Here is a 7,026-nt window from a genome sequence, read left to right as displayed (position 1 = left end):
GCGACATGGTGAGGGGGCGCCCAGATCCGCAACGGCACAACCGCGCCCTCGTCCACCTGGGCTTCGAGGTCGGCCATGGAGGTCCGACCCGACCCATGGATGGATGGGGGCAAAACCCTAGCCCCACACCCACCCATGGATGGACGGGGGTGGGGCTACGATGATGGCGGCCTTCTCTCTGTGCTTGCTGATGCGGTGGCCCTCGACGCCGGCAACGAGTTGCAGCACGTAGACGCCAAAGGCACTTACGCCCTCCATCCTTCTGGATTTGTCGTTTTGATCCGTGCTGTTGGTTTGTGCAGGCTGTGGGTGTGACGGAGGAGCACCATGGCGGGTGTGCAGGCCATGGCTCGCTATGGAAGGCCCTTCGCTCCCCTCTATCTGTTCGGGCCATGGTCAGGCAGTCTTGTCTCTTCCCTTCCTGCAAGAAAAGTCTTTTCTCTTCACGATCTGAACATGTTGGAGGCCATTATTTCTCCACTGTCATAGTTTGCTGCTGCTGCTGCTGTTAACGGAGAGTTGGTAGCCAATATCAAGTGATTTGGAAATTTTGTTGATCACATTACATCTATGCTCTGTTTGTTTGTTTGTTTGTTTGTTTGTTTGTTTGTTTCATCACAATTGTCATGTGATGATTCCTGCCCTTTTGTGTGGTTTCGATCCATCTCATGTCATCTCCTTGTCTTGTGTCAAGGAAAGGGCGACCATGCCGGGCCTGGCAGAGGAGGGCAACACCCACAGCCAAAGTAAGCTCGAGGTCCATAGTCGCATCTACCTGCCCTTTTATAGTTGAGCTTACTTTAGTTTCTCCCAGTGATTTTTCTAATCCTCGAAGGGCATAAAGTCACTCATCTGCTTGTCTAAAAAAGGAAATGGAAAAGAGAGCTATCTTAGACTGCTTTGGTTTTTCTTAATTTGGTCACTGGACCTTAATGGATTATTCGGCAGAGTATGTATTTACTGTATTAAGCAAAATAATTTATCAAGAATTCAAGATGCAGGTTGAGGTTTGTATCACGTTTCATCTCTGTCCCATCCATGGAGAGGAGTTTCCAAGGACTTCTTGGACCTACTTGTTTTCGCTTTTCTATTTGTGAGCCCTTCTTGTATTGGTTTGAACAAAATGTTTTGGATCTTCTTGATAGCATACTCTCAAGCATCATTTGGCACAAGTCTGCACTCTTCCATCTCTCGGCCACAATGTATTGACTTGAGTGCATTTAATAGAACATTTGTACTTCTTTTCACATAGACGGATGATTATGCTCCATTCATTTATCTGTCTGGCTCGATATTTATCTTTATATGCAGTACATTTTTGCCTTACGTGCTTGCATTATGAAATTAATGCTCTTAATAATCGTTTCCTAGCTATTGCATTCCTGGTGATGTACTCGCCTGCGTCGATCTGAAGCTTGTGGAGCACGGGGACAAGGTGAGGGCGGAGATGTGATTCGTCAGGAGGTGGGATGCGCTGTGGTCGGTACGGGTCGCATGTGCGCTGGGGCTGTTGCCCTCTCATGACTCATCAGAGCTAACCTCGTGCCCGCGCCGGCTGTTGATGGAGCCGTCGCAGTAGGGATGCCTGTGCTCGCCGACCACTAGCGCTCCGTCGTGGTGCTCAGCCTCTGGAACTGCAACCCGATGGTGAGTCCAGCCAAATCATGTGAAGGAATCAACTCAAAGAACAAATGGACAATTGTACGCCTTCTGCATTCGAATATATACTGCATTTTTCAGAGTTGGCCTCAAGCTATGCTTATGTTTTGATATGTTTAGTCAATGGAATGAAATTTCAGGGTTCTACAACAGTAGTAGCAACTATATAATTTTTAGATATTCGATTATCGGCTCAATCTCATATAAGATCTTAGATTCTTAGGTACATAATACAATATTTTCAAATGATTGCGTTCTATATTAGTGGATTGATGTGATACTGAATGTACTACAACCCTGTATCTTTCGAAGTATATAATACTTAATTTTCCCATCAATGTTCTTATCTCCCCTTCTATCTTTGCATCAATCATACTCTAGTGGTTTTCTATAATCCACATGCATTGCGTTCAGGAGGTTAGCAATGATATAAAGAGACAAAAGAAAGGCCTGAAAGCAGATGAAGTGAAAAATTGAGAGGCTTGTCAGCTCGAATTGGGAGCCACTTCCTCTGGTCAACAGAACGCAGAGTAATCATGAAGGATTTGGTAGTGAAAAGGCTAAAGATGAAATATTCATGGCCCGCTAATACTATCCAAGCATTGCCAAACTGCAAGGACAGGAGGCACTTACTCAGGAAATGAAGCAAGATATACAAGTCCATGAGAGGGTTCTCAGTGCATTTGCTATTCATGTTGATCTACCATCCTTGTAAGAATGCATTTTTAATGGTTAATCTATTGTTGTCTTTTCTTCATTCATTCTATTTGTAAATATTAAGTTTCAGTTAATGATTGCTAGGTTATGGGTACCGTATTTTAGTGACACACATCAATTTTGATGTGCGGGTTGATGAAATAGTACCATGATCTGAATTTATATCAGCAAGCACATGCTATACCTCGATGCAAGGCAAGTCACTACGGGTCATCACATAGGCATCTCATTTTTGTTAATTAACTTGAAGCTAACAACCATTAGATTTTATGCATTCATACCAAAAAAGGCACCAGCATCATCTAGAAACCTCAGGAGTTTGTGATCTTGTTTTGTCATTTAGGTTTCAGCCATGGTTAGTCTGTCTTGCAACTTTGTGATGTCAGTAATCTTTTGGTATCTCTTCATATCTCTAGTTTCTATTTCATTGGATAATTTATGAACTCTAGGAAATTCATATAACAGACATGAGGTTTTAACTGTGGTTGGTGAATACCGAAAGAAGAATCTATTGAGAAGGTTGGTCCACCCTGTTTCTTTTAAATGAGTTAGTAATTGGATGTTTAGTCCACATGTATTACAGTTTTGCTCTTTCTTTTTGGCTAACCTCAAGCCTTTTTGTACATATACTTCTTACTTGAAGTGAAAAAAATTGCAGTGGGAAATCTCACTGGTCCGCTTTAAAAAACGCCATGTATTATAACTTTTGTCATGTATAATGAGGACTAGCACTATTATGGACCTTAATTTGGGCTGGGTAAAGGTTCGAGGACTGTCGACATCCCTCTTCAGTCTCTTGCAGTCTCGATGGTTTATCCCTGTCTTCTTCTATTGACGAAAGGTTTGGTCTGCAAGTCACATATAAAAAAATAGTCATCTGGTCATCGTGTGGATACTTAAATAGATGTTATCTATATATGTGTAATGCATCTTGTGACTGGACATATAACTCACTGCCACTCCCCTAAGTTTAATCTACTTTCAGCTCCAACGAATTTGCCCTGCCTTACTGTCATTTATTCAGAATTTTTTACTGGTGCTGATGTACAAAGTGCTGATCCAATTCTTTTCATTTGATCAGAATATGCATACACCATGATTGACAATGCCTTGATCCCCATTGGGCTGCAAGCCTGCAAGTCTACTGCTTTGATGTTCATTTAGTTAGTTTGAAATGCTGGCTGTAGATCAAGATCTCCGGCAGCGGGCACCATCTCAAGCCATTGGTACGTGTACGCCACATACTCTATTGCCTTCGTATTGCATAATTCACTGCATTGTAATTGTGGCCCAGCCAGTGTGTAATGCATGTATGCTAGGAATACATGTTGTAGTCGTTTGTGTTGTGTCAGTGATTTGGTTTGTCGTTGACTAGCTTAATGAAATGTTGCCAATGTGTGTACCATTTTGATCAGCAACCGTAAAAATGATTTGAGTCACTTCTTATGTGTGATGTTATAGCTTGTGTTTCTCACCAATTAAATATTATTCGTTGGCTTTCAAGGACTGGCGAGGAATAGTTATAGCGGGAGGGTTTAAAGAACTCGACAGATCGTTCTTTCGCACTCACAAACCACATGCTACCATGGACTCATTTTCAGATCATGATGTGGAGCTTGAGGTATAGCTTAACTCACACCCAATTTTTATGCTTTGACTGGTCATGAGTAAGGGCAAGTTGTATGTTTCAGTTTATGAGTCCAATGATGCAATTTGAGATAAACTAGAGCATATTGAGACACTTTTGAGAGAAATAGTTCATATTGTTGCGCACACATGCCTGGTTCAAATATGAGGTGTCTGATAGAGTTAGTAACTTGGTCTAATTCGTTACATACTTGTATTGGTTGATTTATTTGTCGGACAATTTGTTCTGCTCCTGAAATGTCACTAGGTTTGGGAGTTATACCATAGAGTTAGTAACTTGGTATAATTCGTTACATACTTGTATATATTGATGATTTATTTCCTGGACGATTTGCTCTGCTCCTAAGAAGATAGGACTAGCAAGTGATATAACTCTTGTGACAGCTCTTGGTTAGTTTATAGCATGGTTAGTTCTCTCATTTCTCTTAATAACCATGCATATCCCTTTATAATGATATGTACACACATCCACTGTTTGGTTGTGGGATGTTGGAATGGTGTTCTTGTGGCCTGAAGAAGAGTGCTCGCACATCAAATGCTCGCGTCAGTCTTACGTCCCTGTGTGGCCACATACTTTTGCCTGATAACCAACACCTGCATTGTTCCTTTTTCTTGGAAAAACTAATTGAATAGCTATTAGTTCCATTGATATATGAGTGTTATGTTCCTTATAATTCGCTGGATTAATAGGTGTAGGAGCTGGCGCTGGTAGGAGTGTCCACCTCCTATAAGATGACAAAGATGGAGAGGAAGCAGGAGTGTTGGCGTAGGAGCAGCAGATGTGGGCGCAGTGCCAGCAGGGCAGGATGCAGGGGCAGGACGATCTCAATGGGCTCGCCATCAATGGCAGCGGATGCCCATGCCCATGGTGCACCATGCAGCCGACGGGTACTATTACTAGCGCCTCCTCAAGCTAAGCGACTTGTTCTCGTTCCCGTCTCTCTTCCTTGTTGAGCTTTTATCTGTGAATGATACTCTGATCATCATTTGCCACGAAGAAATTGTAATTCGAATTGAGATTGAGAATTTGAAAACGGTCGTACAGGACACGAGTCGTGGCACTACGAGGTGTTGTACTTGGGTTGAATTGGTTGTTGCGTATGTGTCCATCCCATCTCTGCATAAGGAGGCACCTTTGATTCTGATCCAATAACACTACTTAGTACAAGTAAGAAAGTGAAAGGGGCGCACCCAATCTGGCACCGTCACAGCTTCCTCTCAGGAGGCACACCAAGGGTGCGTCCCAACCACTAGTGCTGTATTAACCGGGGATTGCTTTGCTTGATGCATGGAGTGATGGCAGCCACAAGAGAACGCCTTGGTATTACGTGATTGTCCATATGAACTAGCAATGGTGGGTCACGCGGAGTAGAAAACTAGGCCTTGATGTAATTTGTCTTCTTCTATTCCACAAGGACTAGTACCTTCTGTGTGAACCTTGGTCCAGAGGGGAACAAGGTAAATCTAGTTTAATAATATCAGACCTGGCTGATCCCTGTGTTGCTCAGACAACAGTTCGCCTCAGATCTAATTTAATAATATTAGCCAACTCAGGATTTGCGACTGCTATGAGCCGTCCATGGTGCGGCAAAGACGAGGCCACGACGAGGTCCAGGTCGCTGTCGGTTTTGACTTTCATGTTTTCCTCATCTCAAGCGTGGCTTGCATCTGTTGATGTCTATTTTGTCTGATCTCATCTCTTTTGGTCTTGGTCTTTGTTCCTGGCACCTTGCATCAAAACACCAAGATCGATCTGGCTCAGATTTCTTAATTGTACAGGGAACAACGTCTGTCGATATCGGCAGATCGTAGGACGGTGGCAGCAAACGCACATAAGCCCAGCGATCCTAACTCTTCTTGAACTTTAACCTCATACTATCCGCTCCAAAAGTTAATCACGATTCAATGATGAACTTTACCGGCTCTGCCCAAAGTTACCCTGTGCCGGGTTATCCTGCGTGCCTCTTCTTGTTCTTCATCTAGTCAACCGTGAGCTTCTCGATCCATATGAGAGACCCCTCCAAGAACTCAACACCACCATACGCAGGCCCCACGGTGGGCGCCAACTGTCGTGGATTTGTCACGGCAGATGTTCTTAATGTCAGGACTTAGTCGTGAGGCCAACGCCTATGTGATAGCTTGAGAGGGGTTGAGTGGGATAAGAGACGCGAGGTTTTTACCCTAGTTCGACCCCTGACGGTGGAGGTAAAAGCCTACATCCCGCTTCATTGATATTGATGATGATGATCACGATTACAAAGGTGCTCTATCTCGAGAGCTATAGACTTGTCTGTCTAACCCTAACTTGTCCCTCTTGGGGTGCCCTGCCCCTCCTTATATAAGTTGAAGGGGCGAGTAACATATGGAGTCCTAGTAGGGCTAGCACTATTCTATTACCAGTGGAATCTTAGTCTGCTTCCTTTGTAAGGGAACAATCCTTATGCCTTCCTTCTCAAGCCGGCCCACCGGACACACACCTTGAGCCGGTCTTCTCATAAGCCGCCTTCTGGGCCTTGGGCCTTGTTATTCATCTAACTCGCCCTCCGGGTCACCAGTGAGTTTCTAGTCTCAGGCGGGTCACCAGTCAGTCGCCGGGTCAGGGCAGGTCACTCGTGAGTCGCCAAGTCCGGCCGGATTACACCGTGGGGTATATGCCCGACAGGGAGGGATTTGGATCGGCTAGGGTTCACGCGCGTGAGAGAGAGAGAGAGAGACTGCAGTGGGTTGGGTGGACAGATGGATGGATGTATGGATGGACATATGTTTGCCATGTCATCGATCCATGCCACAACGGATTCCACCAATCAGAATTAAGCTTATTTAATTTTGTTTTTCCCTTTTGTTTCTCTTTATAGTTTTTCACCCTCTTATTTAGGACAATCATTCAACATGTTAACCAATTATAGTTTGTTAAAATGAATGAATACTGTGCACATGTGTGTATCTTGGGATGACAAACAATGTTGATCTGGGGAGTTTTCATTTTCATTGCACAAAAGAGTT

The 7,026-nt window shown here is 43.8% G+C and overlaps 1 long non-coding RNA gene across 1 annotated transcript; it reads left to right on the top strand.

Moving 5' to 3' along the window:
* The first annotated feature begins 795 nt into the window (after positions 1-795).
* LOC123153197 (uncharacterized) lies at positions 796-5,065 on the top strand. The gene is made up of 5 exons (XR_006476398.1): positions 796-1,647; positions 2,074-2,370; positions 3,458-3,602; positions 3,881-3,997; positions 4,714-5,065. It is a non-coding gene; the product is annotated as an uncharacterized lncRNA (long non-coding RNA).
* Positions 5,066-7,026: the final 1,961 nt, after the last annotated feature.

The sequence above is a fragment of the Triticum aestivum genome, chromosome 7A, assembly GCF_018294505.1.
Source record: "Triticum aestivum cultivar Chinese Spring chromosome 7A, IWGSC CS RefSeq v2.1, whole genome shotgun sequence".
Classification (NCBI taxonomy): Eukaryota; Viridiplantae; Streptophyta; class Magnoliopsida; order Poales; family Poaceae; genus Triticum; species Triticum aestivum.
The sequence above is the reverse complement of the archived record's forward strand: the minus strand, read 5'-3'. Positions and strand labels throughout refer to the sequence as shown.